The sequence below is a fragment of the Dasypus novemcinctus genome, chromosome 10, assembly GCF_030445035.2.
Source record: "Dasypus novemcinctus isolate mDasNov1 chromosome 10, mDasNov1.1.hap2, whole genome shotgun sequence".
Taxonomy (NCBI): domain Eukaryota; kingdom Metazoa; phylum Chordata; class Mammalia; order Cingulata; family Dasypodidae; genus Dasypus; species Dasypus novemcinctus.
In genome coordinates this window covers 103,859,354-103,884,762 of record NC_080682.1, presented here as the reverse complement: position 1 = coordinate 103,884,762, position 25,409 = coordinate 103,859,354, and the positions used below count along the sequence as shown (strand labels likewise).

Below are 25,409 nucleotides of genomic sequence, written 5' to 3'. Positions count from 1 at the left end.
GGCAGATACTTCTTAAACATTTGTATATTTAACAAAGCAATATTATTCATATTGCTGTTAGTCTCATTCATTCATCTGCCCCAGTTCAAAAGCTGTCTTTTAATAGTTTGCAGCAATGTTTATCGATACTACGGAAGTGCCTAGAAAATATGTTTGATGAAAGTTGGATGAAAGAGTGAAAAAAATAAAGCAGGGCAGCTGCTGGTAGGAAACAGCACGAGCTGGGCACACCCTAGGATGGAGCAGTGAGAGCATCCTGGGGTCAGAGGGGCCTCCCCAGGGCAGGCCCAGCCCCCAACACTCCCCATCCCCGGAGGCATTTCAGCCAGCCTCCTGCTACAGCAGGGGGACTCGGAATCGCCATCTCCACTGCACAGACAACATCAGGAGTCAGAGAGGTGACGTGACTTGTCCAAGGCCACACCGCCGGGAGCTGCCAGGGCCAGGGCCCGTCTCTCCAGCCACCTCACGCCGCATCTTAGAAGTTCTGACCCAGGCGGGCAGGGCGGCCGCGGGCCCCAGGGCCTCGGTGCCACTCTTCCTGGCTGTGTGTTCCCATGTCCTCTGTGGAATGGAACCTACTACCTCCCTTCCAACACTGGGAAGGCCAGGGCAGGGGAGTGGAGCCGCGCTTTCTGCTCAGCGTCCGTTCTTCTTCCACCTCAGTGAGGCCACTTATCTACCTCAGCCTCCCCTGCTGGACAGGGAGCCCCCTGGGAGGAGGGCCAGGCATGGCCCGGGCTGCACAGCGGCCCTCTCTGCCCACCGCAGCCCCACCCCGACCAGGCCCCGCTGAGAAGAGCGAGGGTCCAGGTCAGCGAGGCTTCCTGAGGCAGGCAGGGCGGGTGCTGGGCCTGCCGGCAAGGAGGCTGACGCTGCAGCACCTGCCTTCCGCAGCCTCCTCTCTGCTTAAAAGCAGAGCTGTCACTCAGCTGTCAGGTGGAGGCACAGAGAACAAGGCCAGCTGCCGTCACTGCACCAAACCCCCTCCCGCACGTGCCCAGACATGGGTGTGTGTGTAGGGGGGGACAGGGTCGTGGAAGCAGGAGCTGCACGACGCAGCTGTCCACCAGGTCACAGGCCCACCTGTTCCGGGCAGGACAGCCCTGCAGGCCTCCCCTAGGGCACCTTACCTCTCAGCGGCCCACCCCCGGACCCCCAATCACAGGGCACTGGGGGTGGGGTGTCACCCACTAGCATGACTGCGCAGCACCCCCAGAGGCTGAGACCCCGAGAGACGCACAGCCTGGAGCTCTGTGCACAGAGACCCCGTTGAAGGCTGAGAGACAAAGAGCGTGGCTGAGAACCAGGCCCTCGCGGTGGTGGAGACACAGGAAGGAGGCCAGGACCACAGCCCCCCTGAAGTAAGGGAGCGCTGGCCAGGCAGGCCAGTGAGACCCACAAAGCCACAGAAACGGCCGCCAGAAGCCTCCTCCCCGCGGGGGGACACATGCTGGCCCAGGAATGGGGACCACAGCACACCCCCAAGGCCCAGCAGGTCCAGCAGCAGGGAGAAGAGGGCCGGGGGGAGCAAACTCGGCTACCCCCTGCAAATACAGAGACCTGGGGGCGGCCCCAGTCCTGAGAGGGAGGCCAGAAGACCCTCCCCCTTCTTGAGTCTGTGGACGCAGGATCCCCCAGGGGGCCTCTGCCCCCACTAGGCTCCATGTCACCAGCTGTGCCATCAGGCCTTGCCAAGGCCAGGCTCAGGATGCAGCCCCCCAGCCCAGCTGGGTACGCCAGCCCTTCTCACCTTCCAAGCTTGCCTCCCGAAGACCCCGGGCGCTTGGCAGCTACACCACCCCCGCCAAGGCTCCTCCACCTCCCTGCCCCCATCTCAGGTCACGGAGCCCCCCTGGCCACCGTCAGTCGTCTGGTGTGCCGATTCACAGCGCTAGGCCCTGGGCCCCAGCATCTGTCCATGCCTCCCCCAATCCAGGCCAGCTGGGTTACAGGCCTTTGATCTAAGCCCCGGCTGCCCCTCCCTCTCTCTGTACCTGGGCCTCCCCGGGCTCCTCGGCGTCGGCGCTGCTGCTCCCGGAGGGCTCCCCGGAGGTGGAGGCCTGGCCCAGATCGCGCATGTCTTCCAGCGCGATGGTGAACTGGGCCAGGGTCTTCACCATCTGCAGCATGCGGCCGACCCGCCGCCGGGGCGGGGGCGCCGGGGAGGCGGCGGCGGGCGCAGGGGTCGACGCGGGGTCGGCGGGCCCCCTCCCTCGCTCACTCCCTCGGAGGCTCAGCCCGGCGGCGGCGGCGGCGACGGCGGTCTCAGTCCCAGCGTCGATCTGAGCGGCTGCGGGCGGGTGAGCGGCTGCGGGCGGGTGGCGGCGCTGTTGCCTCCTCCGCGCAGCGAGTGCGCCCGGCGAGCCCGGCGCGCGCAGCGCCGCTTGGGGGCCCCCGCCCTCGGCGCCCCCACCAGACCCCCTCGGCGCGGCCCCATCTACCCCAACACGCCCAGGGCGGCCGGACCTCGCGCGCTCCCTTCCCCCGTTCAGAAGCGTCGGCTCGCGGGGCCATCCCCCCCCGGGGACACTAGTCGGCGCACACCCGTGGACAAAGGCGAGAACGCGCTTTCCGTGCACACCTCTCTAACGCGGGCACACCAGAACCCAAGCACCACCGAGGAGACACGCAGGCACGCGCTACTTAACCAGAACGGGCCCAGGCCTGCGCTCGCGTGATCTCAGACCCACGCACACCCGCATCGCATAGTCCCACGCAGACCTGAACCCTGACACATGGGGGCCTGGCCCTGGCCGCACCAGTAACACATGGCTGTGCACTCCTGAGCACCGCCGAGCTCGTACAACTACGACACCGGCAGAGGCTGGCACCACGCCCAGGCCAGGGTGTTTAGGGATGGCACACGGGCACGCTGCTGGCCACAAGTCCTCCCACCCAGGGGCAGTACCTGGGCCTGAGGGCAGGAGGGGGCTTCCAGGGGAAGGCGTGTGGGTCATCCCGCCCCCCCATCCAGCTTGACTGGCAGCTGGCAGGGTCGGTAAGGGTGGAGAAAGGCTCCGGCCCCGCCCCTCCCCACCTTCCTGCTCGGGTCTGGCTGGGGCACTACTCGCCACCCAACACTGCTTCAGGAGGTCTCCAAGGAGGAGCTCAGGACCTAGTTTCCAGAATCTCAAGGAGATGCCAGGCTCCTGGCGATGTTCTTTCCTGCCCCAGGGCCTTGACCCCTGTTTTCCTCCTTCCTGGAAATGTTTTCCTTTCCTTTTAAGCAATCTCAGTTCCAATGCCACCTCCTCAGGGATGGCCTCCCTGATCCTCAGATTAAGTCAGTGACCTGCTCTGTGAGCGCAGATTCTGTTTTCCTAACCAGGCATTGGTTTGTAATTATACATTTGATGACTACTACATCAATTCCCATCTGCTCCCAGGAGAGTCCCTGAGGCAGGTCCTTGTTCTATGAACCAAGGCGCGCTGCACGTAGTAGGTGCTGACTGGTAAACCCGTCCCCCAGTAGCTCCTCCTCCTCCCTTCTCCCCGGGGCCCCAAGAGGCAAACCAGCCCAAGCCGTTCCCTGGGCTTCCCGGGCGCCCCAAGCACAGGGTCAACCCCGCCAGCTGGCCCCAGGTCAGCCCTCAATCAGCTGAGTCCACACCCCCTACCCCCAGCCACGTACTGGCCGCCCGGGAGAGTCCAAAACAGCCCACAGTAAAATGTTAACTCCCCAACAGATAATCCCAAATAGCCCACTATAAAAACAGACCCAGGGAGCTCCAAGCAGCAAGCTGAAACCAGCGTGGCCCCCCCCCCCATGGCAGCCAGTGCCAGAGCAGTGACTACAGACGGGAGACAGGGATGCTCCCGGGCTGCACTGGAGGGCAGTGCTGGGTACAGGGTCAGTGCTCCCTATGTCCCTGTGGCCTGAATGAATGAACACTCAATTAACCGCCTGTCTTCCCTGGGTCCCAAATGGGGTGTGACCCAGAGCTAGTGATTGTCAGTGTGTGGAAAGAATCAATGAAGGCATAGGTGTGTGCTCTGCACAGACCCCTTTTCTGGCCCCTCTACTGCAGTGGCTCTCAAAGTGTGGTCCCCGAATCAACCAGCAGCAGCTCCTGGGAATGTGCTAGAAGTGCACAGGCTTAAGCCACTCCGGAATCTGAACCTCGGGTGGGGCCCAGCAACCTGTGCCTTAAGGAGCCATCCTTCCAGGTGACTGAGGCCCTGGCAGCACAGCACCTCCAAGGCCTAGGGCCCTTGAGAGGCAGAAGAGAAGGTCCTCCAGAGGCCCCAAGGCCTCTGCCGTCTTCTGCCCCCAGCTGGAATCAAGAAATACAGCGAGTCCATCTGCTCCTTACCCTCCCAACAGAGGGACTGTGCTTCCCCGGGGCGGGGCCTGCTCCTCTTCCTCCTCTCAGGGCTGGGCCACAGGGTTGGAGCAGCCAGCCAGTTTGAGCCGGGAGGATGGACACACACCACAGTCCGTCCAGAGAGCCAGGTCCACAGCTAACCCCACACTATACCTGGAGCAGTGGCTGAGGCCCCACCCCTGGGCCACCTCTTGATTCACTGCAGATACTTAAACCCACGTCTGCCTTCCTCCAGGAATACCTCCACGCCGTCTGACCCTCTCTAGAGCGACATGACCTTGGGCCTGAACTGCCCTTGAGTGGGAAGCAGTACATCACTTCGGCTTGTTAGTGAAGTGCATCCATTCCCTCACTAGCTGCAGCGGGACTAGGCCCTGCAGAGATGAATCACCCTGGCTGGCCTCCAAGAGCTCCCAGGCAACACAGGAGCCTCCTCTCCTAGGGATCAGCAGAGGGGGTCACCTCTGCCAGTTGGGAGGTGGGGATGCAACGGTCAGGGAAGGCTTCCTGGAGGAGGCAGGGTTTGAACACGGCTGCGGAGGGAAGATCCAGAGGCATGTGGATACCCAGAAGGCAGAACTCACCAGAGGCCCCTGCCCAGGAAGGGGGGTGGGGGGAGTGGAGCCTGAATGCCACAGGCTCTGCTGTTGCTGCCTCTTAAGAAGGGCTAATTAGATTCAGCCTGTTGCCGTGGCAACAGGGAGCAGCCTCGGTAGTTGGAAGGCTGGGAAATGAAAGGAAGCCGAGAGGGGGAGCAGGAGCACAGAGCCGCTGATCAGGGTCTCTGGAGACGGCCCCTGCAATAGCACAGGCCCAGGCCCCCCTCTGGCGAGGTCAGCTGGGGGAGGCTGGGGGCGCCGTGAGCCGGGGGCAGCCCTGCGCAGGTCTGGTTCTGCTGTTCCCAGCTCCCACTTCGTGTGCTGGTTTATTTTTCCGCTTGGGCATCTGCAGGTGCTTAGAGGGGACCTGGCTCGGGACAGTCACTGGACATGCACAGGGTAGGTGGCAAATGCCTGCCCAGGCCTGCTCTGCAGACCCCGCCCCCACACCCCACACTTGCCTCCCCTACCCACAGCCCTCTTCTGGTCAGAGGAAAGAAAGAGGCAGGCAGGGGAAAGGACTCTGCCTCGGTAACCACCGCTCTGCCCCAAAAGGGCCAGGCTGGGCACCCCAGCTGCGGGTCCCCTCTGCTGGCCCTGGGGAACAGCCAGCCGTCCCCACCTCCACCCAGGCGGCTGGCAAATTCCACGCCTCTGAGGGAAGCCCGGTACCCGCTTGCCCACCACGGGATCTGCACCCACTCTGAGCCCCGCCGAGACCTCCTGCGCCTGGGCACTGCCCACTGGGGGTCCACTCAGTGCCGGTGCTGGGCCCACTGGGGGAGCGGCGATGAGAAGAGTGGCACATATGGATGGATAAATGGATGGATGGCAAGTATGGGCCGAGAGATGAAAGAATGGAGTGAAAAAGTGATAAACAGATGGATGAACAGAAAGATGAACGAGTGGCTGGTGAATACAGGAATGGATGCACAGACACAATGGTTCAATGGATGAATAGCTAAGTGGATTTCTACTTTATTCATTTGTGATTAGTTCAGCAAATATTTACTGAGCACCTGTTAGGTGCTGGGATTTAAAGGTAAAGAAAGTGGCCCACGTCATCCTGGAGGTAGGGTCTACGTAAGGAAGAGAGGAACTGAAGACAAGTACAATGCAAGTTGAGAAGTGCAGATTTTGGGGCAGCAGGTCTCATCAGGCTCCTGTGGGGTGTGGGGGGGCTCTCGAACCCTTCACATCTGCACAGCTCTACATGAATGTTTGCCAAGGGACTGGCTGGGCCCTAGGGCTGCCCAAACCGGAGCCCTGGGAACCCCGCAACCTTAGAATCTGCAGTGTCACTAATGCTTTTTGAGCACGCTTCATGTGCCACGCTTCACCAATTTTTGCTTTACAAGCCCCGGCTGCTTTCATTCCCACGGCAGCCCTCCATCTAGGGCTCTGTTATTGTTACTCCCCTATTTTACAAACAAGGAAACTGAGGCTCAGAAACATCACCTCGCGGGTAAGGGGACGAGCCCCAAAGGCTGCCTGTGGGCCCCCATCTCCCCTGGGCCTTGTGCACTCAACTCAGCTTCCCCTGCCTCCCTGCTGCCCCGGCCGCCTGAGCGGCCCTTCTCCAGCCTCATCTGTACTGAGAACATGACATGAACAGCAAATTTTCGGTGGGAAACAAAATGCCATCCCCAGGCAATGCTGGGATTGAGAGGGACCCTCTAGCCTGGGAACCGAGTCCTGGCTAACGGCCCATGGGCTGTCTGAGCTCCTGATCTCACCCTGGATGTTCCCAATCTAGCAGATCATCTGTTTCCCTGCCGGCTGCTGCCATTCCCAGGGACTCGGGTCCATCAGTGAGGCAAAACTTACAAAAGTTCTTGGTAGAGGAGCCAGGCCGCCTGCCTCTGCCACTCAGCGGTGGTGGCGCCTTGGGCGAGACAGGTCACCTCTTTGGGGCCTCGGTCTCCCACCTGCTCCTGCCTGAGAGCCCTCCCCTCTTGTTCCCATTGCCTGTCCCTTCCTCCTCCCTTCCCAGGTCATGATGTCCTGCTCCCCACAGACCTCTCCTTCTGAGGGGGAGCCTCTCAAGGCCTGGCCGTGCCCCATAATTCTGAGGAACACGCGTTAAGAACAGCAAGAAAGGAGAGAACAAGGGCTCAAGGAGCATCAGGACCTTCCTGCTCAGGTGCATCTGTGTGCCTTGTGTGCTCCTGGGGGCGGGACTATGTCAGTAATAATCATCAAAAATAGCTAGGGGATGGGAAGCGGACTTGGCCCAGTGGATAGGGCGTCCGTCTACCACATGGGAGGTCCGCGGTTCAAGCCCCGGGCCTCCTTGACCCGTGTGCAGCTGGCCCACGCGCAGTGCTGATGCGCACAAGGAGTGCCCTGCCACGCAGGGGTGCCACGCGCAAGGAGTGTGCCCCGTAAAGAGAGCTGCCCAGCGTGAAAGAAAGTGCAGCCTGCCCAGGAATGGCGCTGCGCACACGGAGAGCTGACACAGCAAGATGATGCAACAAAAAGAGACACAGATACCTGTGCCGCTGACAACAGCAGAAGCGGACAAAAAGAACAACACACAGCAAATGGACACAGAGAACAGACAACTGCGGGGTGGGGGAGGAGAAATAAATAAATAAATAATAAATCTTAAAAAAAAAAAATAGCTAGGGGAGTGGATGTCGCTCAAGTGGTTGAGCACCTGCTTCCCATGTACGAGGTCCTGGGTTCAATTCCTGGTACCTCCTAAATTAAAAAAAAGAGCCACAGGCTCTTTTACATCATTGTCTCACCTTATCCTAGGTAGGTGTTATGGGTTGAACTGTGTCCCTCAAGAAGATATGTTTAAGCCCTCAGCCCCAGTGAACCTGTGAACGTGACCTGATTTAGAAATAGGGTCTTTGCAGATGTAATCAAGTTAAAATGCGGTCACCCTGGTTTTGGGAGGGTTCTAACCCAATGTGCTGGTGTCCTTGTAAGAAGAGGGAAACGTGGACACAGAGACACACACGGAGAAGGCCGCGTGAAGACAGAGGCAGCGACCGGAGTCAAGGATTGTCGGCAACTACCAGCAGCCAGGAAGAGGCAAGGAAGGATTCTTCCTAGAGCACTTGAAGGGAAGACGGCCCTGCTGACACCTCGATTGCAGCCTTCTAGGCTCCAGAACTGTGAGCGGATCAATTGGTGGTGGTGTAAGCCCCTCCGTTTGTGGTAACTTGTTACAACGGTCCTAGGAAACGACGACAGTAGGTGCGGCGGATCTTATTTTCCAAAGATGGCTCCGACACTACTTCCCGTCCCACGTGGTCTTCTTACACCGTGGCACTGACACTCTTCCACAGGGCGATGAGCTCTGTGTCCCCTTCCCTTGTGACTGCCTCGACCAACAGAGTACAGAAAGGACATTACGTGACTTCCAAATCAAGATCACAAAAGTGCCACACACTTGCACCTTGCTCTCCCAAGTCACTCGTTCCTGGAGCTCTGTGGCCGTGCTGTGAGGAAGCCCAGGCCACGTGCTGAGGCCAAGCGCAGGCATTCCACCAGCCACGTGTCAGCATGAACTGTCAGCTTTGTGCAACGGTGCCGTAAGGTGATTCCAGTCCAGCCACTTTCTGACCGTAAGTACACGAATGTCCTGAGCGAGGAGCCATGGTCATGTCGCCAGTAAGTGGTGGCGCAGGGATAAGAACCCAGGTCCAGCCCTCGTGTCCTGCCTGGAGTACTGAGGCAAGGGGATGACTCCTGCACAGACCCAGAGTTCACGGATTGGCCCAGATGGGTCCAGCTGGGACCCCAACCTCAGCAGCTCTAGAAAAGCTCACTGTCCTGTCCAGAAACCATCCCTGATGCTGGAAGGGGGATCGAGGTGGCGGCTTGGGGCTACTGAATTGTGCAGGTCCATCCCTCCATCCAGAAGAGACACTGCCACCGACGCCCTCCTGACCCCCTCCCAGCCCTCTGGGAAGGATGTACACACGTATCCTCAGTGGGGACTTACTTCTGTGACTTGCTCACGTCTAGTGAGGTGCTGTTCCTCAAGTATTATCTCACTGAACCCTCACACTAATCCTCTGGCTTCTGTGTTCTCTTATCACCATTTTACAAATAAGAAAACAAAGATTCCAAGATGTGAAGCAACTTGCCTGAGGTTATGAAGTCAGCACGTGGGGAGGCTGGGGCTTGGCAAAACTGGAATCTGACCCCAGTAATTGGAACATCAGAGAAGCTGGGTGGGTCATAGAGCACATAAAGGAGGGGTCAAGACAAGCCTGGAGCACCTTGACTTAGGAGGTCCGGGGCTGTGCTCTCCTCTCTGGAGAACCAGGAGGAGGGAAGTGGGAAAAATTCCCAATGCCTGCCCCCCACCCTCCCGACTGTAAGGTCCACAGAGGCAGAAACCGGAAGCTGGGTCCTGGCATACAGTAGGTGCACAATACATATCTACTGACAGACTGCTTTGCTCTGTGACTTTAGGCAAATTGCTCCCCATTTTGGGGCTCAGTTTCCCTCTCTGAAAACAAATGGTGCAGGAGGGAAGGTGTAGGTAGACTCTAATCCCCACCTAAACTCCTAAGGGAGAGAGGTGGGAGGGGGCCACACCCAGGCAAGGACACTTGACCTTCCGTGTGGTCAGAATCAAGCGTCTGGCTTTAGTGAGGAAGTTCGGGCTCCCGGAGCTGCACTTCCGCTGGACGCCCGCAGGTGGCAGCAGCGGGCTGCCTGGCAGGGGTTGATGGTGCATGTGGTTTGAATTTAACTCCAGCCGGGTTTTTTCCCTTCCTTTTTTCTCCGCCTTCCTTCTCTTCAATTTCAAGGAGCTGCAGCTGGGCTCTCCGTCTGGGAAGGAAGAGTTTCTTAACAGCTAGGATAATGGCCGGAAGCAGGAGGTGGGCTGAGGATAGCTGGATCGACAGACTCCCAACGGATGCACACGACAGCGCCCGAGAAGCTAACGAGCTCTGAATTTACCTGCTCAGCCTGAGAGGCTGGGGCTGTCCCGGGCCCCACACCTGAGTCTGGGTGGGCAGTCTGCAGTGGGAGGCAAGGGCGCAGCGACACCACTAAAGGGGAGGTTCGCCAAATCTGTCACCCCGATTTTAGAGGCTCCCAGGAAACACACCGACTGGCCTTATGCACACACTTTGGCGCGCAACTTTGGCCTCGTCCTGTGGACGCAGCCTGGCTCAGAGCCTATGGACGAGATGACCTCCCCGGGGCCTCCCTTCCCAGCTCTAAAAATTATACCATTCAGCAATGGCAAGAACACTGCACAGAGAATCAGGTCCGGCATCACCCCCTTCTAGCTGGTAGCATTCCTTCCCTTCAGCCTCCATTTCCTCGTATGAAAAACGGGGTGCTCCAGGAAGGAGAGCTCCCTTCCCTCACCTCCACCCCGTTCTCCAGCCTGCAGAGAGGCCGGGGTGAGGGACCGTGGGAACGGAAGTTACCCAGGGTCTGCTTCCAGCCCCTCCTGGTCCCTGCCTCCCGCAGACCCCGGGGGTGGCCTCTGTCTGTGTGTGGCTGGGTGCGATGGGGTGTCCTGCTTCTGGGGCGGAAGATGACTCACTGGGCAAAGGGCCAGGCACCCTGGGAAAGGCCAGGCCAGCCTCAGGCTAGAGCCCCAGGGAGCTCAGAGGCAGGGAGGAGGCGGGCAGGGGCCGCCTGAGCTACAGATGTAATCTGGGGGTGCCCGAAGCGCCCCCGCAGCCAAAGGAGCCCCTTCCCCACTTACCACGGGGCCAGACGTCCTTCTCTTAGGCCACGGAGGGCCCAGGGACGCGCCCACCCTCCCAGCCCTCCCAGCCTCTACCTCCAGCCAGGCTGGTCCCTGCACCGCTGCCTGCCCAACACCAAGCTCAGCCCACCTCGGTACCGTCACGCAGGCTGCTCCCCCTGCCGGGTCGCCCTCCTTGTTCTTGGGCCCGTTCTGACCCGTCTGATTTGTATGCTCTGCCTCCTCTAAATCAGCTACCATGCCTGCTCTCTCCTCCCGCGGGACTGTCCCCACGGTGGCTCCAGCACTGAGCAAACCGCCCTGTAACAACTCCCCAGTCGATTCAATCCTCCTTTCAAGAAAGCATAGTGAAGGCCTACTATGTGCCAGTCTTGCCCCCGGGTAGGCTGCCCAGGGCACTGGTGGATGTACAGTGAAGCTCAGAAAGGCAGGGAACACGTCTACCTTGTTCCAGGGGTACGTGGTGCCTAGAACCCACAGTAGGTGCTCAGTGCGTACATGTAAACCCACAGCAGATGCTCAGTGCGTACGTGTAAATTAGCGGGTAAAGGAAAGCAAGTACCACTGTAACCACTGCTCGGCAAGTTTAGAACACCGCCGTCTGACCCTCCCACTTTACATCTGGGGCACTGAGGCCCTGAGGCCCTGGGAGAAGAGTGCCTGGACCCCCAGGCCCGCAGGCAGTCAGCTGAGGCCAGAACCTGGCCCTGCGGCCCTCCCAGCTTGTCCAGAGGGGCCTAACAGCTGGGAAGCACTGTGATTCCCCCCCCCCCCCGGTTTTCCAAGGCCCAGAGGATGCCTCCATCCACCCATCAGTCACTCCAGCCCTTGCATCCCTCCCAGAGCCCAAGAAGCCGCTCCCAGTAGGGCAGGCCTAGGGCGGCACCCACGCCCTGCTTGGCCATCCCCCCACCCCAGCACGGACCTGAACCATGCTGGCAGGAGTGGTGCCTGCCTCGGGCTGACCGGCGGCAGCCTAGACCTCTAGGCCTTACTGCTCTGTGTCAGCAACTGGTGACCAGCCTTATCCTGTTACCTGGCAGCCACAGTCACCCCAGGGGGGGTGGGGGGGGGAGCAGGCAACCAGCTTCCTGGCTGAAGGTCGGACTGAGCTCTGCTCTCTGGGGTCTCAGGACCGGGGCCACCACTGCCAGGAAGCCGTCCTGATAGCACAGACATGCCCACTTGGCCGGAATCACAGCCTTAAAAACTCAGGCTCACTCTAGGTTTCTTCCCATGATTATTAATAAGTGGCACTGCCTAGTACTTTACGGTTTACAAAATGACGAGCAAGAAGGTTCAAGCCTAAGAGGTTGGGAGGTTTTTATCACTACTTCAATCTCTTGTTATTGGTCTGTTGAGACCTTCTATTTATTCTTCAGTCAGTTTAAGTAATTTGTGTGTTTCTAAGAATTTCATCTATGGGAAACGGACTTTGGCCCAGTGGTTAGGGCGTCCGTCTGCCATATGGGAGGTCCGCGGTTCAAACCCCGGGCCTCCTTGACCCGTGTGGAGCTGGCCATGCGCAGTGCTGATGCGCACAAGGAGTGCCGTGCCACGCAAGGGTGTCCCCCGCGTGGGGGAGCCCCACGCGCAAGGAGTGCGCCCGTGAGGAGAGCCGCCCAGCGCGAAAAGAAAGAGCAGCCTGCCCAGGAATGGCGCCGCCCACACTTCCCGTGCCGCTGACGACAACAGAAGCGAACAAAGAAACAAGACGCAGCAAATAGACACAGAGAACAGACAACCAGGGGAGGGGGGGAAATTAAATAAATAAATCTTTAAAAAAAAAAAGAATTTCATCTAGATTATCTAATTTGTTGACTTACAATTTTTCATAGCATCCTCTGATAATCTTTTTTTAAAAAAATTTCTGTGGGGTTGGTAGTACTGTCGCTACCTTCATTTCTGTATTTAGTTATTTGTGTCCTCTTTTTTTTTTCAGGGAGGTACCAGGGATTGAACCCATACATGGGAAGCAGGCACTCAACCACTTGAGCTATATCGGCTCCCCAGAGGTGGCTTTTTTTGTTTTGTTTTTAGGAGGTACCATGGATCAAACCTGTGACCTCATACATGGGAAGCAGGCACTCAACCACTTGAGCTACATCCACTCCCCCTTTCTTTCTTACTTGTCTGTCTAGCTAAAGATTTGCTGATCTTTTCAAAGAATCACTGAGTTTCACTGATTCTGTTGTTTTTCTATTCTCTAGTTCATTTATCTCTGCCCTCATCTATACTATTTCCGTCCTTCTGCTCAATTTGCATTTAGTTTGCTCTTGTTTTTCTAGTTCCTCCAGGTGTGAGGTTAAGTTACTTGCTTGACTTCTTTCTTCATTTTCAATGTAAGCACTGCCTCTGCTGCATCTCATAAGTTTTGGTATGTTGTGTTTTTGTTTTCATCTGTCTCAAGATATTTCCTAATTTTCCTGTGATGTCTTCTTTGGCCCAGTGGTTGTTTAAGAGTATATGTTTAATTTTCATAGATGTGTGAATTTTCCAGTTCTCCTTCTGTTACTGATTTCTAGCTTCTAGCTTCATTACACTGTGATCAGAGGAGATACTTTGTATGACTTCAATCTTCTAAAATGTATTGAGATTTGTTCTGTGACCTGATAGATGGTCTATCCAAGAAAATGATGTACATGCACTGGAGAAGAATTTGTATTCTGCCGTTGTTGGAAGAAGTATTCTGTAACAGTTTGTTAAGTTTAGCTGGTTTAAGGTTCTGTTCAAGTTTCTTATTATTAAGCTCAGTCTAGGTGCTCTACCCACTACTGAAAGTGGTATATTAAAATCTACTATTAAGGTAGAAACGTCTATTTCTCTCTTCAAATCTGTCAATATCTGCACCATGTATTTTGGGACTCTGCTGTTTTGTATAAATATATTTATAATGGTAATATATTCTTGATAAATTGACCCTTTTATCAATATACAGTGTCCTTTGTCCCTTGTAACAGTTTTTTATTTGTTTGTTTGGAAATACAATTATGTTTATTCCAGGGTACAAAAACAAAAGACTCATGATCTCTAGATCATATTACTTAGCACATAAACAGCATTAGTATAGTGATATTTGCTCTTAAATGGTAAATTGTGGCGTTAGATACAAGCGGATCTTGATATTTCTTCTAAAATAAAAGTGTTCTTTAGTAGCCATAACTATTGGTATTTACCAGGGCTTGAACAGCAATTTATGATCACAAGAAAATCACATTCCTAAATTTAATTAATTTCTGAGTTTCAGATGAGTTGCAAGAGCTTAGTGAAGGATACCAGCTCTATCACAAGACCTTTTATAAAAATCTATATAATTCTGAATTTAGATGATGACGTTCAGATAATGAAAGCCCAGATAGTAAGGGAGATAGGGGTGCCAATGAAAACTGGTGAAATTAACAAAAAAGGGTGCTATAAAAAACAGCTGACTATAGAAAAGACTGGTTTCGTTTGAACACAGGAAATGAAGTAGGAAAATTTAAAAAGCAGGATGTATTATAGTAGAAAACAGGACAATCATAACCTAAAAATTTCCTTCTAAGAGTTTTCGAGTTAAGGTCTATTTTATCTGATATTAGCATAGCCATTCCAGCTCTTTCTCTCTCTTTTTTTTTCAGGAAGTACCTGGGATTGAACCCATGAGTTCATACATGGGAAGCGCATGCCCAGTCGCTGAGCTACACCTGCTCCACTCCGGCTCTCTTTTGATTACTGTTTGCATGAAATATTTTTTCCATCTTTTCACTTTGAAATTACTTGTGTCCTTGAATTTAAGGTGAATATCTATAAATCGTATATAGATGCTTCATGCTTTTTAATCCATTCTGCCAATCTCTGCCTTTTGATTGGAGAGTTTAATCTATTTATATTTAAAATAACTACTACTGAAAATGTAGCACTTTCTTTTTCCATTTTGCTATTCGGTCTTTGTAAGTCACATATTTTTTTGGCCCTTATTTCTTCCATTCCTGCCTTCGTTTGTATTTAGTTGATCTTTTGGAGTGAACTCTCAACAAAAAAAACTCCAGGACCAGATGGCTTCAATGGTTAAATTTTACCAAACATTCAAAGAAGAATTAACAACAAACCTGCCCAAAGTCTTCAGGAAAAAAAAAAACAAAAACAAAAACCGAACCATTTCTGTGAGGTTTCTAACTCATTCTGTGAGGTCAGCAGCATCCTAATCCCAATGCCATATAAAGATATCACAAGAGAAGAAAATTATCGACCAATATCCTTTATGAATATAGATGCAAAAACCCTCAACACAATACTAGCAAACTGCATTCAACAGGACATTAAAAGAATTTTATATACCATGATCAAATGGGATTTATCCCAGGTATGCAAGGGTGAATCAACATAAAAAATCCATTGATGTAATATACCACATTCACAGAACGAAGGGGAAAAAACCACGATTATTTCAATTGACATGGAAAAAGCATTTGACAAGATCCAGCACCCCTTCTTTATAAAAACACACGGAAACTAGGAATAGAAGGAAATGTCCTCAACCTGATAAGGGGCCTAAATGAAAAACCCACAGCTAACATCATACTCAATGGTAAAAGATGGAAAGCTTCCCCGTAAGATCAGGCATCAGACAAGGATGCCTGCTTTTACCACCACCATTCAACAAGTATGGAAGTTCCAGTCCGAGCAATTAGGCAAGAAAAAGAAATAAAAGCCATTCAAATTAGAAAAAGAAGTAAAATTTTCCGTATTTGCAAATGACATGATCTAATATAGAGAAAATCCTGAAGTATCTACATGAAAGCTATTAAAACTAATAAACAAAATAAAAAAACCAATGGTGGGAAGCGGAGTGTAGCTCAAGTGACTGGGCTCCTGCTTACTACACGGGAGGTCGCGCGTTCAGATCCCGGTGCCTCCTAAAAAGAAACAAGGAAGCAGGACAAACACAGCAAGTGCAAACAAGGGGGATGGGTAGAAATAAATTAATTTTTAAAATCTTAAAAAAAAAAAAAAATCACTTGTGTTTCTATATGCCAGCAATGAACAATCCAAAAAAGAAACCAAGAAAACAATTCTAGGGAAGCGGATTTGGCCCAATGGATAGGGCGTCCGCCTACCACATGGGAAGTCCAGGGTTCAAACCCAGGGCCTCCTGACCTGTGTGATGACTTGGCCCACGTGCAGTGCTGATGCGCGCAGGGAGTGCTGTGCCACGCAGGGAGCCCTGTGCCACGCAGGGAGCCCCATGTGCAAGAAATGCGCCCCATAAGGAGAGCCGCCCACTGCGAAAAATGTGCAGCCTGCCCAGGGATGGCGCCACACACACGGAGAGCTGACACAGCAAGATGACGCAACAAAAAGAAACACAGATTCCTGTGCCGCTGACAAGAAGACAAGCGGACACAGAAGAACGCTCAGCGAATGGACAGAGAGAGCAGACAACTGGGGGGCGGGGGGAAGGAGAGAGAAATAAATAAAAAATAAATCTTTAAAAAGAAAGAAACAATTCCACTTACAATAGCAAGTAAAAGAATCAAATATCTAGGAATAAATTTAACAAGGATGAAAAGGACTTGTACATAGAAAACTACAAAGCACTGTCAAAAGAAATTAAATAAGACCTAAATTAATGGAAAGATATTCCATGTTCATGGACTAGAAGACTAAATATTGTTACAATGCCAATACTACCCAAAGCAATTTAGAGATTCCACGCAATCTCCCTCAAAATTTCAAAACCTTTTTTCATAGAAGTGGAAAAGCCAATCAACAAATTTATATGGAAGGGCAAGAGGCTCCAAATAGTTAAAATCATTTTGAAAAGGAAGAACTAAGTTAGAGGGCTCACAGTTCCCAAGCTTGAAACTTATTACAAGGCTCCAATCATCAAAACAGTGTGGTACTGGCACTTGGACAGACATACAGACCAACGCAACAGAACTAAAAGTTCAGAAAGAAGCCCTCACTTTTACGGGCAATCGACTTTTTTTTTTTAAAGATTTATTTTTTATTTATTTATCCCTCCTCCCCCAAAGCTTGCTTGCTGTCTGCTCTCTGTGTCCATTCGCTGCGCCTTCTTCTGTGTCTGCTTGTCTCCCGTTTGTTGCGTCATCTTGCTGTGCCAGCTCTCTGCAGGCGCAGGCCGTCAGCTCTCCGCAGGCGCGGGCCAGCGTGCCCTCACAAGGAGGCCCTGGGACAGGAACCCAGGGCCTCCCATATGGGAGACGGGAGCCCAATCGGTTGAGCCACATCTGCGTTCTGACAATTGACTTTTGACAAAGGTGCCAGGTCCACTCAACCGGGACAGAATTCTTTTTCAATAAATGGTTCTGGGAAAACTGGATATTCACAAGCAAAAGAATGAAAGTGGATCCCTACTTCACACCATATACAAAAATTAACTCAAAATGAATCAAAGACCTTAAAAAAAAAGACCTAAAACTATAAAACTCCTAATAGAATACATAGGGGCATAGCTGCAGGACCGTGCATGAGGTAACCAAGTCTTAAACTTTACACTCAGAGCACGAGCACCAAAAGAAAAAAATAGATACACTGATCTCATCAAAATTAAAAACCCTGTACATCAAAGGATATTACAAAATGAAAAGAAAGACAGTCTACCAAATGGGAGAAAATGTTTGCAAACTATATCTGATAAGAGTTTAATACCCAAAACATAAAAACTCCAAAAACTCGACACTAAGAGGTGGTGGAGCAGGGGCTCACAGCCCCCTTCTACCACTGACAGGCTACGGGACTTTGGGCAGATCGCTTAACCTTGCTGAGCCTGAGAACAGCAAGACAGCAACAGCAAAAAAATAGGAATTCCTATTTATTGAAATTCCTACGGGGTCCTTTTTAAGCACTTTACAGGCATGTATCTTAACTTCAAAACAAGCCTCCTGGGCAGGTGTTTTACTGAAGAGGAAGTGTGTGCAAGGCCTAACAGGCAGGCAGGATTCGTGCCTCCAGGGCGCCGCAGGTGGAAGAGAATCAGACATCCACACCCATTCCGCAGTTCCGGGGCGCGCGCGGGGCGTGCCCGCTGCCCGCTTAGGGGAGTAACCCAGCACGCAGCCCAGGCCTCCAGCGCCGGAGAAGGCTCACGCTGCCTCCTCACGGCAGAGAAACTGCTAACCGCCCCAGCGTCCAGCACCGGGCCAGGTGAACGGTGGGATTTATGAGGAGCTTTGGAAAGCTAGAGAGAAATGTTCCAGTGTAATATTAAATGAATGAAGTTAGAACCACACTCACTGCACAGTCTCCATGTCAAAAACATATCTGTATATGCAAGGAAAAAGTCTGGAAGGAAATACACTACATCTACAGTGGGCAGGGTCCCTGCAAAAAGGAGGGCAAAGTCAGAGACCACCCTCCACTGACAGCTGCCCCCACCTCCCAGAAGCTTCAGTTTCCTCGTCTACAAAATAGAGAATGTGAAGGGCTAAATAAAGCACAGTGCCTGGAACAAAGAAAGTGCTCAATAAATACTGGCTGTTAATATGAATTCCCAGAGTCTTAGAAGGCTGGTCATCTCCAGGGTCAACTGCCCAGCCCTTGCCAGCACACCCCCAGGGCTGAGGCACCTGCCCCCAGTGGCCGCTCCTTCCACTGCGGGGAGATCTGCTGGGAGAGAGCCCAAGCCAGGCTGGCCCTTCAGCCCCGGGCGGCCTGAGCACTGGTCGGCTGTGACCTCAGGATCAACAGCCCCCCACTCAAAACCCTTTGGTCTCAGACCTCCCGTGGGGCCGTTCTCCAGGTGTGGGGTGAGGGGCAGCTTTCCGGACGGCTCTGCTGTTCCCAGCCCGGGTGACTACCTCCCTGCCTCCCTCCCTCCCATGTCTCTGGGATAACACAACAGCCCTTTGCTGGCAGCACTTTGTGCCTTTTCCATTTTCTCCTTCGGAAAACAAATGAGAAACCAGCTGGGTATGACCTCTTCCCCACCCCCCCCCGCCCCCAGCCCCTCCGCTCGCCGGGGGGGGGGGGGGGGGGCGGTCCCCTCTGCTCCCTCCCTGGACAGGAGCCAGGTGGAGAACCCCAAGGGGAGGGGCCGGGGCTGGCTGTTGCCGTGGCAATGGCAGTGCTGGAATTTGACCACTGGGGCCCAGGATTAGTGGGGGCGGGGAATGGGTCCAGGCGGGGCTGGGGGTAGGGAGAAGGGTCCAAAGGCCCAGGACCAGAACACCAGGAAGAGCACGGGTGGGACCAAGAGGTCCGCGATCCCCTCCCTGGCCTCGGTCTCCCCATCTGTACAGGGAGGTAAGAGCCATGGACCTCGAGATACCTCTTTCCAGTGCTAACCCAAACTGGGGCCCGAGGAAGGGGACTGGGGCAGGCAGGCAGGGCAAGGGGTTACCCCCTTTGATGGACGGGGACTTGCCCCACCTCACGAAGCCAGGCCAGGGCAGTGCCGGCACAAGCCCTGAGGGTGGGCCCTGTCCACTCTGGCTCCCCTATTTCTCCACGGGAGATGACAAGGGGGCCCGCTTCACTCGGGGGGAGGGGAGCCCCCGAGAATGACTGTGCGGGGGCCAGGCTTACACTCCCAAGCCAGCGGATGACACGCGCCCGCAGCAACCCCCAGCAAGCCTGGGTCCTGCCCCGCCCCTGCCCGCCGCGCCAGGCTCCAGGGGTATTTTTAAACGGGCGCCCACCCCTCCACCTTCCCGCCTGCCCACCCCAGGAGCACAGGGAGTTCTGCTGCCGGCCCTCCCATCCCCGCTTCTGCCAAGCCCAGGTGGGCGCCAGATCCACGGCCATCCTCTGTGGCACCACCTCTAGGACAGCCCCTCTCTGTGGCCATCTCCTCCCTCACAGTCAGCCCTGGGATCAGGGTGATCGCAGGTCCCTTCTAATATGATACTCTAGGCCCAGAGAGGGGATGGGACTTGCTCGAGGTCACACAGCACGAACAAGGGATTTGGGAATGCTGTGAACCAGCTTGTGTCCCAACCTCCAACTGTCCATCAAGTTCGACTGGTGTCACCTGAGGCCCTTCTCCTCGTCTCTCTGCCACTGACCCTCCGCAGCCATGGCGCCCCTCCTCTGACCTTCATACCCACTCTGGACAGCCTGAAAGACCCTCTGAATCTGACCAAACTGCTCCTCAGCTGAAAGCACCAGGCATCTGGGGGAGAAAATAGAGCTGGAGCCATAACTCACTACACACCAGGATAAATTCCAAATAGATCAAAGATTTAAAGCGGAAAAAACACACACACACCAAAAAACCCCATAAACGTTCCAGAGAAAAACATGAGAGAATTGCTATGTAACTTTGGAATGGGAAAGACCTTCCTAACTGTATTTTCAAATCCAGAAGCCATAAAATAAAAGCTTGATAAATTTGGCCACATAAATATAAAATCTTCCGTATGGCAAAAATACACCATAAAGTCAAAAAGTCAAGTGCAAATCCGGAAACTCATAACCCAGACAAAAGCCTCACCTCCCTAATATTTGAAAAGGTTCCTAGAAACTGATAAAACAAAGGGCCAACAACCCAACAGGAAAATGGGGAAAGGATATGAACAGTTCACAGAAAAGAAAATCCAAATGTCTCCTGGGCTATGCATAGAAAGATGCTCAGTCTCACTCATTCTAAAATAAATGCAAATTAAAATATACTAAGATATCATTTTTCACTGCTCAGATTGGAAAAAAATACCCACAGGTCTGCTGCATGCGTGCTGTGGTTGGCGAGGCTGTGGGGAAACGAGCCTCACACGCCACTGATCACAGACCTCAGTGCTCAGCATCAAAATTACAGTCGAGGTGCAACTCACCCTGCAGGACGCCCGCGGTCCATGCCGCGGACCGTGTACTGTTCTAGTTTTTTTGTTTCTGAATAAACTTTTCACTCCCTTGCCTACCCTATGATGTGTCCTTAAATTCCTTTATGTGACATAAGACACCCGTGGTCCATGCCTCGGACCGTGTACTTTTCTCGTTTTCTTGTGTCTTAATAAATTCTTTACTCCCTTGCCTTACAAAAAAATTAGTTGCATGCTTGCTTCGGCAGCATCTGTACTAAAATTGGAATGACACGAAGACTGGCATGGCCCCTGCGCAAGGATGACATGCAAATTAGTGAAGCTTTCTGCATTTAAAAAAAAAGTACAACTGCAGCAAATTTGTTCCAGAGTTCCCACTGTTATGAGCTGCCGGACAGATACTCGAGCAAAATGACCTATGAACCAGCTTGTTCACTGCACCATGGCTTGTGACAACAAAATACTGCCAGTAACCCAAATATCCTTTAATATGTGGCTGGACACATCTTGGTAATCGGTACAGTGGAACCCTAGGCAGTACAGAAACGAGCAAGGAGGCTCTCCATGTCCTGGAGAGCAAGATCTGCAGGAGATAGTAAGTGCAAAGAGCCAGGGGCACAGCAGTGTATATTTTGCTGCCATCTGTGCAAAAATGGGGGAGACACAACATGCGGTATTTGCTCACATTTGCATACAGAAGGATTCCTGAGAAACTAACAACTGGGTGTCCCGGGGTGGGGCAGGGTAGATACTAGGCAGCTGCATGGGAAAGAGACTTTTCACCCCTTTTGATTTTTATTAACCACCTGAATACATTTTTTTATCCAAGATATTAAATATATAAATTGACTTTTTAAATAACATCTCTAATCCGGCTCCTGCTGCCTGATCCAACCACGTGCCTCAACTCTGCACAGCCTTTGCCTCCCTCACCTGCCTTCTCATCCTTCAAGGCTCAGCTGCATCAGGACCCTCTGGGCTCCCCAAGGCCCTGGTATCTCCGGTCCAGCCCTCTTCACCCCTTGGCGCCCCCGGCTGTGACTGTCTGCCTCCTCATAGACTGGGCACCCCCGTGTTCCCAGCCAACACGCAGGACCAGGTCCCCAGGGCTCCCAGCGAGTGAAGATGGCATGGTTGAAAGCAGCAGGGCGGGAGGGGCTGCCCCGGGACCCCTCTGCCTGGGCTGGCTCCCCTCGGCTTCCTAGCTGGCCTCCTCTCGGACGATTCCATCTCATGAGATGATCCCCCAGGGAGCCCTCTCTTCCCACCCCGCAGTACGAGGCTCTCAGCACCACGGCCCAGTCCCTGCTTAGCGCTTTCTGCAGTGAATTCCTCCTTCAAAGCTGAACCTCTCCCCCTTAGCTGGAGTGACCTCAGCAAGCGGCTCTGACAACCAGGGCTTGGAAGTGCATCCCAGGTCTGGAGGGGTCAGCACGTGCCTGGAGACCTTGGCAACCCTGCCTGGCCCTGGGCCACGGGTGACCTGTCTGCACAGTGAGGGGCACGGGCCGGCAGATCCCAGGATCAGTAATGAGCCACTTTAGAGAAAGGTAGGGACTTCCGGCAAGGAAAATCCAGCAGGGAATTCCCAATCCCACAGCCCCCAGCCCCTCATCCTACACACAGCCCCTTGGCTCTCTCTTATGGGCAGCTGCCAGCCAGAGAGGGGGTGGATACAAGCCCCCTTCAGGGAGCTCAGCTCATTCCCCCAAAGATGACTCTCTGTGCTTCTCTTGGTGACCCCACCCACACCTCTCCATCCCGGGGACCCTTGCCCAGCCAGTGCAGGCACCAACCTCCTTCCCCTTCCAACTTGCCTTATGCCTTCCCACTGATCCCCAGTGGCCACAACAACCCTCGAACAGGTGCCATCATCACCACTCCCACTTTACAGGTGCATAAACTGAGCCAAAGCGAGATTAAGAACTTGCCCAAGGTCAGAAGAGCTAAGAGGAAGAGCCAAGATTTAAACCCAAGCCATCTTGGCTCCAGAGTCTCTGTTCTAGCCTTTTCACCAACACAGCTGGACGCAGGATGAGGTCCGAGTACTTAGGCTGACCTGGCCCTGCTGACCCACGAGTGTCCCATTTCTGTTCTGGCTGTAGTGGTTCCGCGAAACCATCACTCTTACGCCCCTAGGCCTTTGCATGCGCTGGTCTCTCTGCCCCGCGCACCCTCCCGTTCTTATGCTTGGCAATCTCCTACTCTTTCTATGTTTGCTGATCAGAAAAGAAGTGGGAGCCCAGGTGATGTGGTGGGCTGGGTAGGTGATCAATGCCCTGGTGCCTCAAGGGCCTTGGACCTGCCAGGCTCAGAGCTCAGGCTTTCTCCTACGAACACCCTTCCTTTTGCGCAGCCTTAACTCAGGGGGAAGTCCTTCCTGAAGTCTAACCTAAGTCACCTTATGTAAAGGAGCTAGCCAAGACGGGGGCTGCTCTGGGGGCACGGCGAGGGGCCAGCTCCTAGGAGGGCCTGTTATCTTCCCAGGCCGAGGCCGTGGGCAGGCAGTCTTCCCCCTTCTCCGACAGGTCGTCTTCCTGATCGCACGGCGCCCGCGAGGAAGGCCTGGCCAGGAGGCCCCGCCTGGCTCTGGGGGACGCGGGTGAGGAGCACGGCCGTTCACAGGAGTCGCAGGCAGCTGGGGCGCTCACCCGCCGGGCTCCTCCTGGAGATCTGGCCTGCGCGGGGCGCTGGCTGGACCTCGGAGCCCGCTCTGGGGGAGGCTCTTGGCTACAGAGAGGGGCTTGTCCTGTTCCAAACCCCTCCGCCCGGGCTTCCCTCGGTGGGCACCGACTTTCCGACCAGCCCTGCGGGGCTCCGTGAAGTACAACCGGGCGAGGTGGTCGGGCGGGCAGAGCGGCCCCGCCTCCACGCATGCGCGGTGCTGCACTGCCCCCGTGCCCCAGCTCTGTGGCTGCTTCCTCCAGCAGAAAGGGCTTCACTATTTTAAAAAGCTTAGAAATCACGGCCCTGGGATCAAGTCCAGACTTCCCGTCCTAGCCTTTACGACTCCTCGGGCCCCAGCCATCCAGGGAGCTTTCACGGCGCCTCCGAGGCACGGGGGCTCTTCCCACGGGCCCCCTGCCTGCGCGGTGCTCTCTGCCTGGAGACCCTGGCCCCACGCCTGCCGGCCAGGGCCTGCGTCCTGCAGGGCTCTGCCTGACGAGCCCATGGACCCCTCCAGCCACCGCCCGCCAGCGTCCTCGGTCTCTTTCTGACCTCTAGGTATCAGATGGGGCTTCCTGGTGCAGGAACCGCTTCTCAGCATTCATCCTGCGGCCAGGTGCGCAATCTACACACGCAGGCACCAGTAAAGCGCCCGCGGCCTCCGAAGGGGCCCCCCAGGCCCACAATCCAGGACTTATTCCAGAGTAACGACGTTGGGCTGATTAGGAAAGTCAGGAGCTGCTTCACTCACAGAGACCGAAAACAGAGCAAAAGCGGGCTCCTTTCTTCCCATGCGCCTTTTACGCACCTTGAAAGCCAATTTCTGAGACACTGGGGTTTCAAAGAGAAAGTTTTACAGGTTGCGCAAGCAAGAAGCACAGCGGCCTTCTGGCCCAAAACTGCCTCCTGGATCTACAGAAAGTCTGGTAGTTTGTATCAGGATGCTAATGAACGATGGGGGTGAGTTTGCACAGGTTCTTTTGTCAGTAAACATTACAGGGCAGGGCTGGCCAGGATGGGGGCGAGGCGGGTATGGGTATGAGTTACAAGGTTACAACCATTATCCGAGCTCAAGGTACCCAAGAAGGGGGAGACTGAAAACAAAGGTCAGCTACAGGTTTCTCCCAAGGGTATCAGAGGAAGGTGGAGGGGTCGCCCTGTCAACGGGAAGGTTCATATACAAAGGCTTAGCTCTCTCTGGGACAATCATTACAATGGCAGGTTTTTAGTTGGAAATGGCCACATAAGAAACGTGGTCCGTCTAGCCAGTTTCAGTACTTTTGGATAATAATCCTTTTGGCTAATTTAAAAATCATCTATAGAATGTTTCAGTAGTCATAATTATTTGTTAATTCTTAGCCTTTGGTTGCAATCCTACTGGCAGTGAGCAACCCGGTCCTCGGTCAGGCTGCTGGGCTTGCTCCGGAGTGAGGTCCTGCCCGCAGGCAGGAAGGGGGCTGAGCCCCTGGCTGCTCCCACCTCCCGCGGGTCGGCACTGAGGAGTCTGCAGGCACGAGCTGCCCTGCTCACACTTCCCCGGATGGACACTGCCTATTCCATTACCTGCTAAGCTGACATCTGACTGCCCCTAACTACTCCAACTCTGCTGGCAGAGCAGATGAAACAGCCTCAAAATCACAAGCTTGCTCTGGGAAGGTAGGAGACAGGGGTTCTCAGGCTTAGTTCTCACTTCTGATATCTACACAAAGATCTCAGCAGGCTGAGAAAGCTGCCGGGGATCCAAAAGGAGTGCATGTGTGTGCTCGTGCCTGTGCGCTCCAGCCTGCGTGTGCTCGAGCCTGTGTGTGCTCGGGCCTGTGTGCTCGGGCCCGCGTGCACTCGGGCCTGTGTGCTCGAGCCTGTGTGCTCCAGCCTGCGTGCTCGGGCCTGTGTGCTCCAGCCCGCGTGTGCTCAAGCCTGCATGTGCTGGGGCCTGCGTGTGCTCGAGCCCATGTGCAGAGTGCCGCAGGCTCGGGCGGCTTGGGTGAGGGTCTACTGTCAACCTACCCCACAGTGTGGGGCGGTGGGTCTCAGCCGTGCCCCCTCTCCAGCCTGCAGGGCCTGCCAGGGCTCCTCTGTGGCCCCAGGCCGGGTGCCCAGCAGCCCAGGCCTCGCCCGGTGACTGAGAGGAGGAGGCCGCAGGGCTGCTTGAGGCCCAAGAGTTAAACTCATGGGACAGGGCTCAGGGCTGGGGGCCCAGAGGGAGACAGGGCAGGAGGCCGGTGGGGGAGGGGGAGTTTTGGCTGCCGGTCCGGCCTTTCTGGGCTCTTTGTCCTAATATGGAAGGTTTTTTTGTCTCCATTTGAGTCACGCCGGCCATGGCCCAAGAGATCTGCTTTCCAGATACTGCTGGGGGGACTGC

General features: G+C 54.5%; 1 protein-coding gene and 1 non-coding gene across 2 annotated transcripts in view; one reads left to right on the top strand and one right to left on the bottom strand.

Moving 5' to 3' along the window:
* ARHGEF17 (Rho guanine nucleotide exchange factor 17) overlaps positions 1-25,409 on the bottom strand; it is a 62,960-nt gene that overhangs the window by 22,312 nt on the left and 15,239 nt on the right. The window lies entirely within an intron of this gene.
* On the top strand, positions 20,613-20,716 carry LOC111761069 (U6 spliceosomal RNA). Its single transcript, XR_002794539.1, has one exon. It is a non-coding gene; the product is annotated as a U6 spliceosomal RNA (small nuclear RNA).